We start from the raw sequence: 21685 nt of genomic DNA, 5'->3' as shown, positions 1-21685 counted from the left end.
GTGAATTTTCTTGGGATTTGTAAGTGGGGTTTGAGCGCAATAACATTTTTGCCCTATCAACTAATTCAAAACAGGAATAGGCTTTAACTTGCGGACAGTCCCTGCGTTGATAGAACGGTCGCCCTGGAGCTAGCTCCGACTCCAGAAAGTGGGCCCCTGAGATAGAAATCCAGGCGGAGGGGCACCTCCTCCAGGTGGACACTCAGGGCTTCTTGTCAGAGCTGAGAAGGCTGGCTTTCGTTCTTGGAGTTTGCGGGCCTTAGGGGCAGAGCCCCAAATTCCTCTGGAACCTGCTGACCTCCCAGGAGCGTCAGCTGATACTGTTTGTGTCCTGAAGCAACTGGCTTCCGAGCCTCAGCGGCCGCAGAACCTGGTCACTGGTAAGCGGGTCAGATTCTTACTGCATACGCATCACATGGTGCTCAGGACCCTGGCTGGGAGCTCTGCTTCAGAGAACAATTAGCGTGCCTCTCTGACTTTCTTTTACAAGTATCAGTGTTCTTAATTTTTTTAGGCAAGGGCTAGAGAGCAACAAAGTCAGGGCTAGGAACTCTGACAAATGTCTTTGTTTTCATATAGTGCAATGGATGGATGGATGAGTTCATTCATCTGTTTATTTGACAACTATTGATCACATGTTTGTTCTTTGCCAGACGCTAATGTTAGTCTAAATACTGTTGCCAGTGGGAATTGAGGAGCGGTTTGGTGATCTTTCACGTAAGCACTGGGAGTCTAGAATCTTAACTCTAGAATAAAGCCATTTACTACCCCTATCCCACGTCACGTCAAATACCAAGCAAGCTAACCAGTGATGATAGGCACTCACTTTTTCATAGAATGTGCGTCGCCTCTCCACGAGGTGATTTGTAAGAGCTATGCTTTTCTCAATATTTGTCTGATATATTGATACTAAGTGAGGGGGAAAGACCCAAGCGTCAAAAGATCTAAAAATCCTGGATACTTTAATAATTAAGCCCCCAGAATTTCAAGATGCCTAGAGCTCACAAAGGAAGCTACAAGGGCAACAATGAGCAAAGGTTATATACTGAGTTGACATATTTGATCTCTCCGGAGAAAGTCCCTCCTCCTCCTCCCCATGTCCTTAGCTCGCAATGTTGTAGCAAAGTAAGGGCTCTTATTGCTTGTTTCCCTTGGGGCTTTCTGGCTTCAACCAGTTAATAAAATCTCTCCATTTTCTGCAAGCCAAGTTAGTCTTCATTCTCTTAAGAACCCTAAAGAGCCATGAAAACCACTAATATTGACAAAGGGGATTCATGGTTCTTATTTTCAGAGTATATTAATAGAGATATTATGCTTTAGAGAAGAGGTGCACAGAGGGAGAAGTTAACCACGTTGTCTTCCCTACTTCCTCCTGTGGACATTATATTACAGCTCGACCAAACAGCTCCCCGTTGCTCAGATGTGCATTATGCCCTTTAACCTCTCCCCGTTCTTTCTCTTACTACTCATTCTTTCTCCAAGGCCTGGTCTCAGTGTCACCCACACAGGTAGCCCTCCTCCCCACCACCTCCTTCCCTGTAGTCACCATCCTTGAATTCCTACTGCCCTTTGTGCATTTCTTCAAGACACCTAACACATCCTACTTAATTACTTGTTTATGTGTCTCGATACCACATTTACGAGAAAAATCCTTAATACATGCCTCAAGCGCCTGCCCCAGATCAGGTACTCAGGTAACACTAGATTAAAAAGTAAACATTAATTTCTCTATTTATTTAATCACCACAAACCCAGCTCTCATTTCTAGCTCAGTTACATTTCTGCCTCCAGAGCATACCTGTATATATTTCCTTGATGCTGACATCCTGACACTTTTCTACTCTTGTCTTCTGGTCTTTCTTTCAGACTGGGCTTCCCCAAAATCCTGGGACGCCTTCAGACTCCTTCAGTAACAGCCAAGTAGATGGCAGCTGCTACTCTGCTGCCCCCTAGGGGACCCTGGCCAGCAAGGCTTTGCTTCGGTGATGCAATGAACTTCAGCAAGGGAAGCGTCCAAGCAATTGATGGATCTATGAGAATAGGATACCTGTCGCCGTGACAACTGCAAGTCATTGACGTAATAGTAAGTTAAGCCTCAGGGTTGAAACTGTCTTCCATAATGGAGGCGATCTCTAAGTACCTCAGATTCCATAGACAGTGCTGCAATAATTTGCTGTCAATGGGGTTTCTTCACTGTCTGGACATTTTGTTTCAGGTTTATCTTCAACATTTTCAAAAAATTTTTCCAAAATGCTGAAGCCCAGAAGTATAAATGATAAAACACCAGGTGAGTCTTTCAGCCTTCCTAGGACCTTAGTTTCTTCTGTTTCTGTTGGCCAAAAAAAAAAAAGCATAATGAAGTTGTATAGAAAGAATCTTAGTGGTTGGGGATGCTTTCTAATGACATTCTCCACCAAACAATGGCTATAAAGTACTCTGAACATCTCTAATGAAAGTAACCACTGCACAGAAATGCAAAATACTTTCTATATTACTGTTATGAAGCCCAGGGGCTTTAAATTCATGCATTCCAATAGCTGCCATAGAAAGAACAGAAACCAAGGAACTGGATATAGAGTGGGGACATTTATAACTCACCAGAGACTCACAATAAAACCTGCAGAGAAATAAGTTGAAGAGATTTTTATAATGTTTAAAGTTCCAGACCTGAGAAAATTTTTTTCTCCTTAATTTGAAGTTACCTAAATTTTGAATTAGTGTTAGGTGGCAGTCACTGAAGAAAACATATATATGGAAAAACATATTCTGAAATCATTGGTCAAATCCAAGATCATGGTTTCTTTCTACTAAAATGACACTATCTTGAATCTTCAGTTATTATAACCCAACTCTTGTCCCCAAAGGACACCATCTAATAGAACTATTAGTCGTTGAACTGACAGGAGTGTAACTGCAAGCAGCATACATCAGGAACAAAATAAGACCCTAAATCCCTCACACACTTCCTTCATAGAAGCACTAGCCATGTCTGGGTGAGGAAAATCTAAGACATTTAAAAATGAACAAAACGTGGCAGGCCTCATTAATATAAAACTATCATAACAATAAAACAGAAAGTACAAATCAAAATATTTAGCTAATGAAAACTGTCCACCAAAACAATAGTCACCAAGTAAAGAAAACTGTACCAAAATAATTGAAAACAATTAAACAAGAATGGGCACATGTCAAAGAGCATTTCAATTCAGAAATTTAAAAACCCAGAATAGAAGTAAACAAAGAAACAAGAAGATTGTGAAACAAAAGTTCACTGAGACTGAGAAAGATTAGAGAAGACAGAATCTTGTCAAGTTAACACCATACTGCAAGGCACCCAGAGAAATAGATTTCACTGAAAACATTATAAGAAAATAATTACTAGACAATTAAATTTAAAAAACAATACCATTTATAATAACATCAGAAATGTTTAACACCTAAGAATAAATCTGGTAAAATATGTGTCAGATCTCTAACTTAAAACTTTAGAATATACCTGAGAGAAATTAAAGAAGACCTTTTAAGCACAGAGCTATACCATATTTATAGATGGGAAGATGCAATATTTTTTATTACGTCTTCTTCCCAAATGATTAAATGTTCTTTTCTCCAAATCCAACATCATCCCATCAATCCCAGCAAGCTCTGTGTGTGTGTGTGTGTGTGTGTGTGTGTGTGTGTGTGTGTGTGAAAATTGACAAGAATTGATTCTAAAATTCATATGGAAATATATAAAACCTAGAATAGATTTTCAAGAAGAAGAACAAATTTAAAGCCCTTACATCTCCAGATTTCAGGATTTACTTTAAAGCCACAGTAATTAAGATAGTGTGGCATTGGGCATAAGGATAAAGAAATCAACCATATAACAGAATTAAGTACTAGAAGTGTGTGTGTGTGTGTGTGTGTGTCTGTGTGTGTGTGTGTGTGTGTGTAGTCACTTGCTTTTCAACAAAGGTACCCTAGAAATTCAAAGGACATAGGATATCTTTTAATAAATGATGCTGGACCAATTGGGTAGTCACAAGGAAAAAAAATAAAGCTTAACCTACTTCACATGCAAATTTAATTTGAGATTAAAAACCTAAATGGTAAAAGGTAAATGGTAAAAGGTAAAACAGTAAAGCATCTAGAAGAAACAAAAGAGACTATCTTCATGACATTTTTGGGTAGGTGAAGATTTTTTGACAGGACACAAGTAACAATAATCACAAAAGAAAAGAACTTGAGGAATTAGATTTTCTTACAAATAAGCTTCTGTTCATCAAAGACATTATTAGGAAAGTGAAAAGACAAGGTGTAGTCTGAGAAAGATGTTGAATTCATATAAGAAAGGACTTGTTTGTGGATATATAGAGAAGGCCTACATGTTATAGGGAAAAACCAAACAACCCAATTTCAAAAATGGACAAATAACTTGAACAGGCAGTTTACCAAAGAAGATATACAAATATTCAATCAACATGAGAAAAATTATCCAATGTCATTAGGTATTAGAAAATGCAGATTTAAAATGGTAATGAAACACAATATACACCACCAAAACAATCACAAATAAAAAGGCTAGCAATATTAGGTGCTGGCATGGATGGGGACAAACTAGAAATCTCACCCGTTGCTGATGGATGTATAAATTGGCAACACTTTAGATAACGGGAATTATCTACTCTCAGCTGAATCAGAAATTCTATTCATAGATATACACCCAGAAGGAACAAATGCATGTGTCCCATAAAAAGACAGGTACAAAATCCATATAGAAACTTTATTCCTAACCATTCAAACTGTCAAGAACAGGCAACATTTGGAAACAACCCTAATGTTTCCAGATGGATTGTAGACATAAACTTGAAAAGAAAAACTATAAACCTTTTAGAAGATGGGAAAGTGGCTCCAATCATGGGGGCAGGAAGAAATTGCTGAACAGGATGAGAAGATTGATAAATTTTATATTGAGATAAAATGAAGAACTTCTGCTTATCAAACAATATCATTAAGAGAAGGAAAAGGCAAGTCACAGAAAGGAGACAGTATTTGAAACATTTATAACTAACAATCCTACTCCTGGATTTATGTCCAAAAATATGTGCCTGTCAGTACCAGGAGGCATGGGTAAGAATGTTCATAACAGTGTTATTCACAATAACTAAAAACTACAAACACCTCAAATACCCATCAGCAGGAAATAGTTAATAAATGGAGGCGTTTTGTGTAATGGAATATCAGATAGCATCGAAAACTAGCAAATTACAGTTTCCTGAAGCAACAGGGATGAATCTCAGAAACATAAAGTTGACTGAAAGAAATAAGACACAAAAGAATGATTCCATTTGTGTAAAATTCAAAAACACAGTCAAACTAAACTATGTCATTTAAAGGTGCAGCAGCATACAGAAAAGCTAGAAAGCAAGCCAAGAAGAACTTATCATAAAGTTTAGTAAAGTTACATTTGATAGAGCAAAAGGGGTTGTAATTGGAAAGAAGCACAAATAGGTTTTGAGGGTGTTAGCAATGTTCTATTTCCTGATCCAGGTGGTAAACAGTGTTTATTCTTTTTTTTTTTTTCTTAAGATTTTATTTATCTGACAAAGAGAGAGGGCGCGTGCGCATGCACACGGGAGCACGCGCGTGAGCAAAAGGAGGCAGAGCAGCAGGCAGAGGCAGAGGGAAAAGCAGGCTTCCCGCTGAGCAGACAGCCTGACCTGGGGGCTTGATCCCATGACCCTGGCTGGGATGATGACCTGAGCCGAAAGCAGATGCTTAACTGACTGAGCCATTCAGGCACCCCGATGGTGTTTATTCTTATAAAAATTTGTCAAAGTTAAGTTGCATATTTATATTCACATTTTATGCATTTTTCTGAATGATATTACATTTCACAATAAAGACAATATGAAAATGAACTCGATTTTCATTATCTGTCCATAATTACATGCTATTCTTGAAAGAATTAACTCAACTCTGTATTCCCAAAGGTATGAAATAATTTCAAAGTTCTCCTTTTCTTATAAAATACAAAATACAGCAGAAATTAAATATCAATAACACTTATAATCTCAGTAATATAAAATTATATCTCCCTATTATTCTCATTACACAGTCTACTTTTCTTTTCCCGAGGGGGGAAAAATACAAATAACAAATTGGGGTAAAATTGGAGAAAGCTAGAAGGTTAGCAAGATGTCTTCGTGAAGAAGTAACTCCTATAATCTCTGTTAGGACCCAAATGCTGAGTTAGAGGTCTGGCACAATGGCTCTTTCCAGTTTATCTTTTAAAGATTTTATCTATCTATCTATCTATCTATCTATCTGAAGGGGAGGGGTAGAGGGGGAGGAAGAGACCGAGAAAGAATCTGAAGCACACTCAGCACTGAGGGGGAGTCCAGAGGGGGCGGCTTGATCCCATGACCATGACCTGAGCCAAAACCAAGAGTCTGAAGCGTAACCAAATGAGTCACCCAGGCGCCCCTTTCCAGGTAAGGAAGGCTAGGCGCCACTGCCAGGCATAGAGGAAGAAACTTTCAGTTACAAGATAATTCAAAGGGAAATTAAGTCACAGTAGAATTCAGACCCCGAACAATCAGATCATCACTCCCTGCAGTGGAAACTGGGTAGATTAAAACTACTTCCCTCACAGACATGTGCAGTGAGGAGCCTGGCTCCCTGCCTGCTGGTTTGCAAAAGGGCCAGGGCACGGAGGACGTCGAGAGGGAGGAAGCACAGACCGCTCCAAATCTGCAGAGGGGGAAACTGAGACAGGACGTCTGTTCTGGGCTCCGCAAGACCAACAGATCTCCACGCGGCTGCCAGAATCTCAGAAGTTTACTGGAGGCCACACATACCTGGATTTAGTCATAGAGGCGGCCCGAAGTTCTCTCTCAAGGCTGCGTCCTGCAAACAGCCCCGCTGTGGGAATGGGGGCAGCATGTACATTTCAAGCACAGGGCAGGGGGTCCGCTCGCAGGTCAGCCGCAGGTCACGTCCCCTCCATGACCGCCCCCCACAAGCCTTTTAGCCACCGCTCACCCGCTGTGTGGCCTAGAAAAAGTCGTCCTGTTCAAGTCTTACTTTTGTGAATTGCAAAATAAAAGAAGTAATCTTTGCCCTAACTACCCAGTAGGATGTTCTAAGAAACAAACAAAAAGACAAACAGAATAATTGTGAATTCATCTTATACATAACAAAAGGATAAACATATGTGAAGGATTCATGTGAGTTTTATAAGCCCTAAAAAGGGGATTTAATATGTGTGTAGTGTGTGGTGGGCAAGCAACATGGCGCTTCTTAAAGCAGTTCAAACACTAACCAGTGAATCACTGGCATTAATGGTATTGCGTAATATCCCTTGGGTCAGCTGGGTTGGGACAGAGATTAGACTTGACAAATGCCGCTCCAGAAGTTACAGTGGGGACTCAAATAGAAAACTAATCAATAACTCATTTTAACCTTTCAGAATTAGTTTAGGTAATGTAACATCAAAAGAAGGATTTGTCAAAAATAACCTCAGATTACTTTGCTAGTTTAATTGTTATTTAATATTAGCATATTTGCCAGTTTATTCAGTTAAAATAAATTCTAGAGACACTAAGAAGCAAAGAACATGTCTTATGTCAGTATCCCCAACACTGTGCAGTGCCTGGCATATGATGTTTATAAAATGACTGAATTAAGTGGATGCTTTTGTCTCTCTTGTGCCCTATAAAATCTATTAAAAACTTTAAAAAATGCAAATGTAGCCCTCCCACAACATGGCATCAATCCTAGTTAGGTTTTAATGGAATTTCCTTAAATATTCAAGGAATAGAAAATTCTTAATATTTAAACTCTTTAAATGAATTTTTAATGGCAATCTTTCCCATTAATTTCACAAGGCCAGTCTTATCTCGACATTAAATTTTTCTCTATAGCCATAGTAACTATTAAGAAACTATGTAATGGAACAAGAGTGGAAATTACATTTGCAGTAATAGGAACAGTGCAAAAAACTCAGAATACTTTGCTGAAATACTGACATAATAGAAATGAATTCCATGTTTCTAAAAGGGTGTAAAATAACAATTAATCAATTTAACAAAATGCCTCAAAAATAGCTGGAGTAGCTAAGACAAATTTTGGAAAAATAAAGGGAGTGAGATAAAGCTATTCTTTCATGTAATAAAACACATATTCAAGATAAAATCATTAAGACACTGTGGATCTGAAACAGAAACAGAATGACAGATGATTGGAATAAAACAGTACATTGAGCTCCAGAAAGTCCACATTAGAATTTAATACATTTTGTGGCATTACATAATAGCGGGGAAAAGACAGATATTAACAAAAGGTAGGGGGAAAACAGACCAACCATTCATAACAGTACATAAATTAAACATATAATTTAAACCTTATATAACAATAAACTCCAGTAGAATTAGGGAATTAAATATTTTTTTAAAGGTACAAAATAAAACATGAGAAGGAAATATACATGAACATTCTTATAATCAAAAGCCTCTCTAAGAATAATTTTGAAATCAATAATCATAAACGAAAAGATTGGTAGGATTTAGGTAAAAAGCCTCAATATTTCGGTGCATGAACACATACACAACAGCTGAAAAGTTGTAAAAGTAGTGAAGTAAAGACATCTCTGTTCACTTTTTTAGCCGTCAATCGAAAGCAACAATTGAGAAGGGAGAAAAAGCAAAAATCCTTTCTGAGACAAAACTAGGAAACACCAATGCCCCAAGTCAACTATATTTGAAGAAGAGCGAGCTGTCAAGAGTGGTGAAGAGTGAATGGGGAAGGGAGGATGTGCAGGGAGCATGCTCACTAGGAGCTCTAGTAGAAGTAGCTGACCTGGTTGCCTCTAAAATGGGAGGGCACATGAAAGGGGGTAGAATCAATGACCTTTTGTTTGGAGATGAGGAAGCGGCACCTGGGAAGTCATTGAATCCCTTTGAACACCACAAAGAGGTGACAGACTAGGAGCGACTCTGTGGTGCAGGGGGAACTCTGCAGGTGCTGCTCTTTCTCAGCCAAGTGAACAGGGCTTAAACCCTTAAAAACACAAGCCGTGTTTCACTGTATGGCTTCATTCCAAACCAGAGAGAATTCCTGGCCCTGTTGTTTTATTCTATTGCAAATAACTGGCCCAAGAAGAATTCACTTCATTCAAAAACCAGGACACCAGTAGTGGGTTGGAACTGCATCTTGTGGTTTTCAATTTCACCAAAATTTCCTGATAAGGAAACACATCCACCAATACCGGGAGGATAAAAGGACAACATCTTCAACAAGATCCCCCTAAAAGCCATTTGTGACCAAACCATCAATAGCAGCAGGACCTGCATGATATAATTAATTACCTTGTGGTGGAAATCTGCCACTGTATCTTAAAAGCTATCAAAACTAAAATATTACCAAATTCTCATCCACAAGGAGAGAAAATACTATCCTGATGAGAAAACAATATGGATCGTTCTGAGAAATACCAACAGGGAAAGACTCTCATAAGGTCAGAATTTTGATAAATACAAAAAAAAAGGGAGGGGGATTCATATGGTTCAAAAAATGCTAAGGACATCTGGGACCTTGAAAATCTCAGAAATAACTATCAAGCATTCATTTCCAAAAGGATAAACTTCATCTTTTTTTTAAAGATTTATTTTATTATTTGAGAAAGAGAGAAGGAGAGAGGGAGAGAAGAGAGAAACTTTAGTAAGCTCTGCGCTTAGCACAGAGCCTGACACGGGACTCGAATCCACGACCGTGAGATCATGACCTGAGCTGAAACCAAGAGTCAGATGCTTAACCAACTATACCATCCAGGTGCCCCAAGGATAAACTCCACCTTGAGGGGAAAGTACTGGAAACAAACACCAAGTTGCACAGAGCAGGAGAGTGAAGATAAAAAAAAGAGGAAGGACTCTAAGGAAGCACATCCCAGGGAGTTCTGTAACAGCAGTACAGTCGATAGAACAGAGAGTCCCAGCATGGAAGCAAAGGAGACTGGAGTCCACAGGGCTAGAGGCAGAAAAATGTTATTGAGTCCAAGTTGGCTCTTGAATCCGATGTTACTGAATCCAGTGAGGCTACACAGAGAGGCCATATATTAAGCTTTTCATGGCAGTAACAGAGAAGGGAGTCACTGAATTCTACAGCTGGGAAAGCTACCCTACACCAGCCCTCCCACCCAATAGGCAATTCCTTCTAATAGCCCAAAAGAAAACTCACCTTATCTAAACACGAAAGGGAAAGAGGCATACAATTTAGCCCCATAAAACACAAATTATAAGAAAAAAAATATTAAAATAAACTTATCATATTCTTTTTTTTTTTTTTTTAAGATTTTCTTTATTTATTCGACAGAGACAGAGACAGCCAGCGAGAGAGGGAACACAAGCAGGGGGAGTGGGAGAGGAAGAAGCAGGCTCCTAGCAGAAGAGCCTGATGTGGGGCTCGATCCCATAATGCCGGGATCACGCCCTGAGCCTAAAGCAGACGCTTAACCGCTGTGCCACCCAGGTGCCCCTAAACTTATCATATTCTGACTATGAGAATACAGAAAAATATGCCCACAAATCAGGTAAAAACTAAGAATCCAAAATGAACTAAAAGACATTAAGAAAATTACTGTACCTTTGAAAGAATAGCACAAATCAGATCTAGAAAATGTCAGAAGTTAAACAGTTGGAAATCATAAGGAGTACATGAAATAAGAAGCAAGAGATCACTGGAAATAATTAAAAAGAAAAAAAAATTCTCTCTCCTCAAATAATGCAGTCCAAAACTACTAGACAAGGCCAAGCATGGTAGGCATCCATAGTATGTGTGTCTGTGTGTGGGGGGGGGGGGGGGGGGGGGGGCATGTTAGCCTGGAGGAGCTGCACTACCAGGTAAGGAGAGTGTCTTACTGGGGAGGGCAGCAGCCCAGGGGGCCATGTCAGAGCTCAAGTGGGATGAGAAGGCCATCCACTTTGGGGAGTAGAAGTGTCTACGAAGTGGCAGAAGAAATAGAAGATTGATTATATACAGAAACATTGATCACATAAATATATTCAGGCCAGTTTTCTCAGAGAATAAAGATACAATATGAAAAGGTGAAAAAGGAGAAAACAGAAATGAACTCTATGAAGGTAGATTGGAATTGGAAATGTTGGGATGACCTCATGGTTTTCAAAATATAGAGAAATAAAAATAAGTGTGTGTGTGTGTGTGTGTACCCTACACTTGATCTTAGCCAAAAGGCCGAGAAGCGATGTGTGTGTGTACCCTAGTTCTCTACACTGAGAGGGCCTGGGAGAAGTAGCAATTAGCAGCCCCAGCACCCAGATCTTGGCTTCTAATTACCATTTTCTACTAAAAGGAACCAAAGTTCTTTGGGAAAATGAATGACTACAGGCCTGGGGCAGGGAAAGTACAAGATTAGCCTGCAACATGGTGTTGTACATGAAAAATGAAGAAGTTCTCAAAGAGTAATGAGGTCAGCTCAAAAGGACACAGAAGCCATCATTAAGTGTCTCTCAATGGCCAAATTTGAGATTCTTTCAACATAAAAATAAAGAATGATAATAATGGATTACGGGCCGTTGAATTAAAAAAAAAATCCACAAGTCCATCCTAATGTAAATAAATGAATTAAGTAGTAATATGATGAGGAGTAGGGCATGTACATAGTTCGAAAGTACCTCCTTACAGAATACTTTAAGAAAGAAGTTACATTTATGGTAGAGAAACTTGGCAGACAATACTTTAATCAAGTGGCCAAGTTAACATTACCAGTGATAGGAGGATCTAAATAACATGCCACAGAATAGAATGCATTAAGAACTCATCTTACTTAGATCATGTGTTTTTACTGCCAATGATACAAAAATTAATTCTAAATATGAAGGATAAACAAATCTAATTGAGAGGGATTCTACAAATTTACTAGCTAGTAGTCTTCAAAAGTGTCAAGGCCCAAAACTAACTAAGGAAAGGTAGAGAAATGGTTCTGGATAGCAGGAAACTAAAGAAATGTCACAATTAAATGCAGTGTAAGAATCTGGACAAGATCCTTTTGCTATAAAGGACAGTATTAGGGATATTTACCAAACTTGAATGAAGTCTGAGGATTAGATTGACCATTGAACATATTAGAGTCAATCTCTAATCAGACAGTTGTGCTGTGGTTATACAGGGAAATGTCCTTATTAGTAGGAAATTCACATAAGTATTTGGTGATGATGTGGCATCATATCTACAACTTAATTTCAAAAGCTTTGGGAGACAAATTATCTTTGTATTGTACTTTCAAATTTTCTGTAAATTTGACATTGTTTACCAAAAAAGAGAAAAGAGTAAATTAAAAAGAAGACAAGAATAGACACAAAGGAGGCATAGCAAAGAAAATGAAAATTGTAAGAGATTAAAGTAAAAAATAAAACAGAAAATAAGAATAAGAAAAAAGATTTTAAGACAATGACAGATATGGAAGACTAGCAAAGGCAATAGAATATGGGTATTGATAAAGCCCCAGAAGAAAAAAATCAAAACAAAAGCAAATATTTAAAACTGTATTTTAAGAAAGCCTTTTATTTTATTATTTCTTTAAAGATTTTATTTATTTATTTGTCAGAAAGAGAGAGAGAAAGAGATAGCAGGAGAGAGCATGAGCAGCGGAGAGAGGGAAAAGCAGGCTCCCCACCAAGCAGAGAGCCAGAAGAGGGGCTCAATCCCAGGACTCTGGGATCATGACCTGAGCTGAAGGCAGATGCTTAACCAACTGAGCCACCCAGGTGCCCCAAGAAAACCTTTTAAAATTAATAATAATAATAATAATAATAATAATAATAATAATAATAATAATAATAATAATAATAATAATAATAATAATAATAATAATAATAATAATAATAATAATAATAATAATAATAATAATAATAATAATAATAATAATAATAATAATAATAATAATAATAATAATAATAATAATAATAATAATAATAATAATAATAATAATAATAATAATAATAATAATAATAATAATAATAATAATAATAATAATAATAATAATAATAATAATAATAATAATAATAATAATAATAATAATAATAATAATAATAATAATAATAATAATAATAATAATAATAATAATAATAATAATAATAATAATAATAATAATAATAATAATAATAATAATAATAATAATAATAATAATAATAATAATAATAATAATAATAATAATAATAATAATAATAATAATAATAATAATAATAATAATAATAATAATAATAATAATAATAATAATAATAATAATAATAATAATAATAATAATAATAATAATAATAATAATAATAATAATAATAATAATAATAATAATAATAATAATAATAATAATAATAATAATAATAATAATAATAATAATAATAATAATAATAATAAAGCCTAGATTGTATGTTGAAGTGAAACTCCAGGGAACCAGCAAATATTTCTCAGAATAGTCAATACCAAAGTGTTTCCTAAAGTGGAATTTCAAAGCTAGAGAAAGTTAAAAAAAAAAAAAAAAAAGATGGGAGGGAATAATCTGAACAGAAGACAAACGACATTGAGAGCAAAATCGATGGCCAATTTAAAAACAAGACAAATTAGTTTGAGTGGGTTTCCTTGGCTCTGGAGGAGTTCATAAGTGTTATTAATATTGCTCAGTTGTTTATTTGAGGAGTCAGTTCAGAGTCTGACATGACCAAAGCCTCTTTTAGTCTGTATGGAAAAACCACAGGTGAAAACATCTTCAAAGTTAAACAAAACAAAACAAAAAACTGATACTGTACAACCTGAAGTGGAATCTGCCAAGATGTGTGACAGCTCATGGTGCTGAAAATAGGTACGGAGCAGAACCAAAGCTTAGATGGACAGATGTGTAAAACTTGTGGAACTGTAATGTTCAAACCTGTTATTATTCATTGGACTATTCATGAGCAGGTGCTTTGAAAACAATATTTGAACTGATCATGTGTTATAAACACAGTGGCATCAGGAGTGAACTTCAGGGACTTTTGTAGTCTTAACCATTGGCAATTCTGAGAATTTTTGTTCAGAAATAGAAGCTGAATATTCTGAATTGCTCAACCACACAGAAAGTCAATAACTTAGCATTGGTAAACCTTTTTTATGACTTTTTCAGGCACAGGGCTGAGACTGAAATTTTTCTGAATGAGATGAACTGCTCTCAATGGCTATTGTTCAACCTTGTGTGGCTTTTGGAAAACAGCTGTTGCTACAAACGGATAATGTTCCTTAATGAACTGAACCAAAAATAACAAAGCAAAACAGGGCTTATATGTGAGACTTATTCAGCAGTAAAGTCATTTCAATGACAATTAATGTTTGAATTTCAAATACTGTCTAGCTGCTTTATATACTTCCCATGCTGCCAAAAAATAAAGCAAGAAGATTCCATTTCCATGCAAATTTGCAACAGATATATTTTCCAAGTTCGAATTACAGTTCCAGCAGCACTTTTCAGACCTCAATGTGTGAAAGAACAGAACTATCTGGATTTCTTATCCTTTATTCCTGTATGTCACCCTTCCACGTCTCCCTAAGACTCTCCCTCATTCTACACTTTCCCAGCCATCTCCATGGTTTTATAAATCCTCTTATCCTTCAAAGCCTTCCCTAAATACCTCAACCCAAGATTTCTCCCTAAGCCCAACTCCTGTGATAATCATTATCTGGTCTTTCATTTGACCTTTCTGTATACTCTATTTTCTGCTAATATGTATCCACCTGTGCAATTACTATCTCCCTACATGCACTGTAAGTGTCTTGAGGAGAGAAGCTACAATTCAAAGATAACCCACAGCCCCTGTTGGCAATACGTGAAACTTTATAAAATGTTGTTTGATTACCTGCTGGCGCAAGTATTTTGATAGTTACAAACGTGAAAGTGATTAATGAAGGACTCTGGAAAGACTCATCAGCACGTTGCTCTTACAAATTTAATTCAGCTAACATTTCCTAGGTGTTTCCTTGCTTTTGGTCATTCATAGAAATGAACCTGAAATTGTCTCTACCCTCAGGAAATGAATGGTAGGGTAGAATTAGTTACTCCAACGGTTCTCCACTATCGACAATTTTGCTCTCCAGGGGACGTTTGGCAATGTCTGAAGACATTTTTGTTTGTCAACACCTAGAGGGGCATAGCGTGAGCAGAGCCTGGAGGTGCTGCTAAGTACCCTAATGCACAGGGGAGTCAACACAGAACTGTCTGGTCCAAGGTGTCAGTACCGAGTTTGAGACACCCTAACTTACTGTGCCAATGTGGGCTGAGATATGGCAAAACAGTTTGCAATACTTGTCTTTTTACCTTCTAAATTATGACATTTTCATAGGTCTTTAATTTTTTTATCTGAGCATCTAGGGCTGATGTCTTCCCCCCTTTTCACCATCATTTCACTAGGCTTAAAACTTCTCAAGATTGGAAAACAGTCCTCTTCGAAGTGTCCAGTAAATGTTTGACGAGCCAATGTGCTCGATAAATATTGGTTGAGTGCATAATTAAGTGTTGAGATGTTATCTGCTCTTCCTTCACTCCCCATTGCATTGGTCTAACATCTGCTTTCTAGAATTATGGATTCTCTAGGGATCTAGAAGGACCTTTAGAGATAATCTCCTCACATGCCTTTTACTCTTCATTAAGATGGTGACACTTCTACAAATAATTTCTCATGGAAAATTCTAACATATGAGGCAGATAAGAATAGAGATCCTCTAAAGGCGAAGAATCTGGAGCCCGACCACCAACACACTGTGGCGTCTCCTAAGGTGGGCAATGAAAAACCAATGCAAATTACACTCAAATAACAATGGACAAAACTGAAGTGGAGAGAAAAGGTAACCAAAATAAAGTCACAGAGCCACTAACTGAAGCTGCATTCATTCATTAAGTACCCCGAGAGGCAGGTGCAGAGCAAAGGTTCCTATTTTGTTGAACTAACCTAATACTTTGATATACTAATGTTTGTGTGTATGTGTGGTTGGAACCTCCATTTTTTATATCTGATCATCTAGGGCAGACGTTCTCCCCCCAGCTTCACTCCATTTCAGCAGACTAAAATTCCACGAAGCCCCTCTCCACAATGGGAATTCAATACTTACACAAAATATGTGGATTAACTAGATATTTCTTTGTGAATCACCCCCCCCCCCCGCTCCACTAAGACAGGTTCTTTGATGAGATCAATTAAAGCAGAAGAAATTTAGGAAACTCCTTCAATATCCACTTATCCTTCCATGTAGATAAATGACTTTTAATGGGGAGAGGTTTGTTGCATAATGGTATTTTGGAATTAGGAGAATATGTAGTTTGAAAAAGTATTGTCTCAAATTTTTTTTTTAAAACCCCCTAATACCTGTAATTTTCATAATACAAACCTCAGAGAAAGCTTGTCAAAATATTTTTGGCTGGCTGGCGGGAATACTCAGAAGATAGTCATTCTCTAACGAATAATAAGAAAGTGAAAAGGGGTGTCTAAGGATCTTACAAGGAAAGGTTGAAGCATGAAGTTTTTGTGTTTATCAAAAAATTACAGGGTAATTAAAGGTGGGAGGTAGACGGGGCGCCTGGGTAGCGCAGTCGTTAAAGCGTCTGCCTTCGGCTCGGGGCGTGATCCTGGCGTACTGGGATCGAGTCCCACATCGGGCTCCTCCGCTATGAGCCTGCTTCTTCCTCTCCCACTCCCCCTGCTTGTGTTCCCTCTCTCACTGGCTGTCTCTCTGTCACATGAATAAATAAAATCTTTAAAAAAAAAAAAAAAAAAAGGTGGGAGGTAGAAAACAGGGACTTTTATTGTAATGACCTGGGGCCATTCAGTATCCTACATAGCTGTTGTTAAGAACAATATAAAGAGGGTTGAGTCTGGGCATAGAACATATGGGAAATAGATAATCAGTGCCAAAGTTCAGAGAGCTTCCGGGCCAGGAGCTTCGTGGTGAAGATGAGGAAAACATTCTTGGATAAAGTTGTTTTGTTCCATTCTCTGTTATACTTTGTTACAATTCTTCTCCACACTATCAGCATTAAAAACTCCCACAGAATGACTGGAGGGTCAATATGACAGCAAGGAACAATCCCACTGGCTGGAGTCATGCTGGGATCTTGTGAGAGTCACAGGATTACCATGGGAGACATTGCCCCAGAAGTTTTGATCATGAGGTGACCATGCGGCGGGTAGAGATCAACTTTACACAGATCATATGCCCAGTCTAGATTTACCTTCTTCTCACACAAACCCCCAAATGGCTTCCTTTCTCTCAGAACTTTTGTATCAAAAACCCAAAAACAAAACTGATGTTTGAATTACCTCAGGTCAACGCTTGAGCTATATTTAGAGATCTGAGAGTCAAAACAAGGTTTCAACTTTCTAGTAAAATCTTTCTGTAAGCAACAGCTTTATAAAATGCCACAAACACAGGTGCATAGAGGGCCCAGAGGGATCTGTACCTATGAACATGAGACGGGCCCTGGGGAGCTCTCAGAACAATGATGCCATCTCTTGGAGAGCAGAAGACAGAAGGGAATAACCAAAAGAATGTCCTATCGTTAGTCTGGCCTATCTGAGCACTCCCTGCCATTTCCATCCACCTCAGTTCATCTGGAGCTCCTGCCTGGGCCTGCTGGTCCCGTTTACCCGTCACGAATTGTCATTGATTACTCTTCCCTTGTGTCCAGTTTCTGTTCGTATTTTTTTCTTCTAGAGCCAACAGCTCTTCACAGAAGGAGGTGTCCTTAGAGGTCACAAATCTCACTCCTCAATTTACAAATGAGAGGAGCCAGAGTAGGGACGGCCTTTGCCCAGTCACACAGCTACTGTCAGAACTGAGTGACGAGGTGGTTCAGCTCTTGGTCTGGTCTGGTGTGCTCACTACTGGTGCGGGTTGTCTCAGCCGGAGCTTCCCCACCCTCTAAAGATTGTTGTTCTTGCTTCACCAGAGTCCTCTTCAGAGGACAGCCATTGGGTGAATTTCAGTAAGCATTATAGAAAGTACTCGCTAATCACCGGGAAAGATCAGCTGTGTTTCATTTTATTATCACGTGACAGGGAAGACTTCTTTGCGTTTATGTATTCCCATGAATAAGGAAGAGGCTGGCTCACGGTGACAGATACTTGCTCCGTCTATGAAGCACAGACTGTGTCGAGACTGGAAGAAACGAGGATCGGAAACAAACGTTTATTTCGAGATATTGTTATAACCAGGAAATGCTATCTTGTCCCTTGCGCCCACCACTTAAGTTGTCATTAAAATCATTTCACAGTCTTTAATTCGGTGATAGCCTATAAAAGCTGGTTTAAGAGTTCGATTACTATGAAATGATTTATAAGTGTAAATGGTTAAGTGTATTGATTTAGAAAATGTAAGTGGTAAGATTTTGTAGTGAGTTTCATCAACCAAAGTTCTATCAAATGCCCAGAGATTTTTTTTACAAACACCATCATATTACAAAAACCGTAAACCACAGAAATAATTCTAAAAGTACAAGATGGTCTATTTATATATATTTCTTTTTTTACCTCAATGCCAGCAGACAGATCCATTAAAGCTGTCCGTTACTTTTCATTTGTAATTTTTAAATGTAACTAAGTTCCCAACTACCCACTGTTTTTTTTTTTTTAAGACAATCTCTCTCTCCCTGCATCTTGAAAAAAAAAAAAAAAAAGGTTAGTTTTTTGCTACTAGTAACAGTTCTTCCACTGCCCACGCCATGAGCTCAGGAATCCAAACGATGGTGGAGACATTTGTTCATTCCCCGCCTCAAGCAGAAACTTTCCCAAAAGTGATTCTCTCTCTCCTACCAGGATCTGCCGAGTGACAGAGAATTAACTTTCTCTAAATAATCTGTTTATTCTGTGATAAAAAAGCTCTAAAGTTTGCTCCAGGTTCTGTTATTTAAGGTTTACCTTTTATCTAAAGGCAGGTCTTCTATAAATACACATAATGGAATTTATCCTAAATAATAGATTCTAATATGAGAGGCAGGGGGGAATCGTAGAAAGTTCTTAATTTTGGAAACAGACAAGTGGGTTCAAATTCTGGCTCTGCCCTACCACTCAATTATCTATGGAACTTTGAGCAAGTCTGACTTCTGAGTCTTGGTTTCCTTAGATGTTTAGAATTAGCATGAAACTTAAATAGGTTCATGAGAACAAAGCATCTAGCAAGAACATCTGTAGAAGAAAGTACCTGAAACATGTTTGCTGTGCCCCACTATATTTGTGGGTACAATTAACAAGATCTTTAAAAATAATATTCCACCAAAATGAATGAGCCGGGTATGTAAATTGATGGATCTGCAGATCCAAAATTGAGATGATTTTGGAAACAGAGGCAATTTTGGATTGCGAAACCCAGAAAAGCAAGCCACCCCAATTCTACATTTTACAGATAAAGATACAAAGTCAAAGGATGTAAAATCAAAGTTTAACCTCCACCCACACTTACCACCCTTTAGCTTCTGTGATTAATTGGTGGAGAAGATTGTATGAGAAATGTATCAATGTGTCCACCCTTACCAAAGTCACAGTAAGAATCCACTCATCCTGAAAAGAGGGGGAACGTGGTCTAGAAACAAAACATTCTCATCTCAGCTGCTATATTATGGGATTTATTTATTTATTTATTTATTTATTTATTTATTTATTTATTTTGAGAGAGAGAGAGGGGGGGGGGGCTATGCAGGGGGAATGGGGAGGGGCAGAGGGAGAGGGGGAAAGCGAGGATCCTAAGCAGACTCCGAGCTGAGCCCAACATGGGGCTTAATCCCACAACCCCAAGATTATGACCTGAGCCAAAATCAAGAGTTGGACACTTAACCAACTGAGCCACCCAAGCACCCTAAGGGTAAATATGTCTTTAAAGATATTTGAACAAGAGCACTTTTATATGGGGGATTAATCGACTTTTCTCAAATGTCTACATTATTTTAAACCACACTGACATTGGCATATGGTCTCCCTGATGTTTGATGAATGCTGGGACCCAACTGTGGATTGAAAATTGTCAACCCAAAGTTAGAAAACCAGGGTCATGCTACAGTCGTCTAAAAGTTTAGTGCCAAACAGCAAAAGGTGCACTTTATGAACCATAATGCTTTTGTATGTACTGCTAATAGGGTATGAATGCTATGATATGGGCACAGAGAGACGCAATTATCGTAAATTGTTACAAGCTTGATTTTTACTGTATATAATGTATGTTTTCTTAAAAAAATAAAAAGTATACTTTTCCAGCTAATTAACAGAAGGCAGAATTCTAGAAATGTTGGAAATAATTCTCCAATGGCAAATATCTGTTCTAAACAATGTAGATCATCTGCTCTTTGTTTACCTATTGAGGAAGCTACACACATTTCTAAAACGATTTTTCTCACAGAGGAGCACTAATTACATGGATTCAATCAGTTTAAAAATACATATTACTTACCTGATATTAATAAAAGGAACCATAACGGAAATGATGCCCATCCTTCCTTTAGTATACATAGTAGTTAGTGCTCCATTTAACGGCAAAAAAGCTTTCACCCCTGGGTCAGAATATGGGATGGAAAGTATGAAATAAGACTTTCCCTGACCCCTAATAACGACCAGTTGGGAAGTGAAATAGTCATACCAACACCCCCTTGGGTGACTCAAGGGAAGAGGTTTCGGAGAGAGCATATCAGGACGGAAGTGCAGGTACTTCCCTAAAGACCAGGGCAGAGCTTTCAGGCAGCAGGAAGCCACCTAACCCCAGGATCCCACGGCTGCTGCTAAGCACCAGCTTCCTTTTCCTTCCCAGCAATCTCTTCCCAAGGCTGAACTCCAAGTCAGGACATTTTTCTTGGCAAGGTGATGATCTGATCCAAAATCATCAACACTTAGCTGTGACCAGCCAAGGGCTTAATCCTCCCTGGAAGTGTTACAAAATAGTCTGGAGAAATTTCCAATCGATGATGTGAAGGCAAGCAGCGTGTGCACGTGTGTGCGTGTATGCAAGCGGACGGTACAGAAGTCACTAGGAGCTCTTCAACTAGCCCCAGAAGCCTCTCCCCTGCTTCCTCGCATCTCCACCCGAAAGTAAAATTAACCACATATGCCTGCCACTCTTTTTTCCAAAATTATTCTGTATAGTAATTTCAGGGATATTTTTATTTTTATAACCTCTGATCCTAATTGGCTCCTTCCACTCTGAAACCAACCTTTACTTGCATCTTCGGATCTTCCATTTCAAATGAGAAAGGCAGAGGGTAAAAAACAATCTACTTTTGAACTATGTGAAACCAGATCTCATCAGGGAATTAAAATCCTATTGAGTTACAGCTTGTAAATTCCCACAACCAAAAAAAAAAAAAAATCAGTTATAAACTATGTTGAAATTATGACTCCAGTCTTATGACATTTTCTATTGTACTTGAAACAGAAGTGATTTTCACCAATCTTCTGGGCTTCAGAAGGAGAGTAGGTTAGTAATTCAATTATTGACTAAGTTTCAGATAAGAAAGGCTATCAGACTACATACCATTTCTATCCATTTTTCAACAATTCCTGACCTGAGTCCTAGGTTTATGGTGCTGATAGAAAATTCCAGGAACTAAAAAATATTTAAATTTTAAAATTACTAGATCTCAAGGGGCGCCTCGGTGGCTCAGTTGGTTTTACGCGTCCATCCGACCCTTGAT

General features: G+C 38.0%; 1 pseudogene; it reads right to left on the bottom strand.

The window, feature by feature from the left end:
* Positions 1-11135: 11135 nt before the first annotated feature.
* On the bottom strand, positions 11136-11244 carry LOC121100568 (annotated as a pseudogene).
* Between the last annotated feature and the right edge of the window lie 10441 nt (positions 11245-21685).

This window comes from Ursus maritimus, unplaced genomic scaffold (genome assembly GCF_017311325.1).
Source record: "Ursus maritimus isolate PB19 unplaced genomic scaffold, ASM1731132v1 scaffold_4, whole genome shotgun sequence".
NCBI lineage: Eukaryota > Metazoa > Chordata > Mammalia > Carnivora > Ursidae > Ursus > Ursus maritimus.
This window is presented reverse-complemented; position numbering and strand designations above follow the sequence as displayed.